This window comes from Mandrillus leucophaeus, unplaced genomic scaffold (assembly GCF_000951045.1).
Source record: "Mandrillus leucophaeus isolate KB7577 unplaced genomic scaffold, Mleu.le_1.0 Scaffold46, whole genome shotgun sequence".
In the NCBI taxonomy this organism is placed as follows: domain Eukaryota; kingdom Metazoa; phylum Chordata; class Mammalia; order Primates; family Cercopithecidae; genus Mandrillus; species Mandrillus leucophaeus.
Genome location: NW_012104920.1, coordinates 4,140,488 through 4,141,162, shown reverse-complemented (window position 1 = coordinate 4,141,162; position 675 = coordinate 4,140,488).

Sequence of the window (675 nt, the reverse complement as noted above, 5' to 3'; positions counted from 1 at the left end):
GGTGGAGCTTGCAGTGAGCTGAGATCTGGCCACTGCACTCCAGCCTGGGCGACAGAGCGAGACTCCGTCTCAAAAAAAAAAAAAAAATCCTACTTAATCTAATCTGGCTCACAGGCTCTCCTCTGGTACTCTGCTGCCTCATAAACATCTCTGGCTACTCAGTTAAGGTTGGCTTAGTGTCCATCTCTCCAGTTCAAAGGCCAGCAGCCTCCGCCTTGTACAGGATTGTTCTCACTCCCGCTACACACTTCTGTCTCTACGGAAAGGCAGGAGGAGACTGTGGCATCATCGGGATAGTATGTTTCATCTAAAGGCCTGGTCACCAGATGTGAGTTGTAGAAACTACTTCTCTCATCCCTCAACAATTTCACAGTTGTAGGAGCTGACATTAACCTGCCATGCCCCCAACAGCCAGGCGCGGTGACTCATGCCTGTAATCCCAGAACTTTGGGAGGCTGAGGCAGGTGGATCGCCTGAGGTCAGGAGTTCGAGACCAGCCTGGCCAATATGGAGAAACCCCCGTCTCTACTAAAAATACAAAAATTAGCCAGGCGTAGTGGCTCTCACCCTAATGCCAGCTACTCAGGAGGCTGAGGCAGAAGAATAGCTTGAAGCTGGGAGGCGGAGGTTGCAGTGAGCTGAGATCCCGCCACTGCACTCCAGCCTGGGCGACAG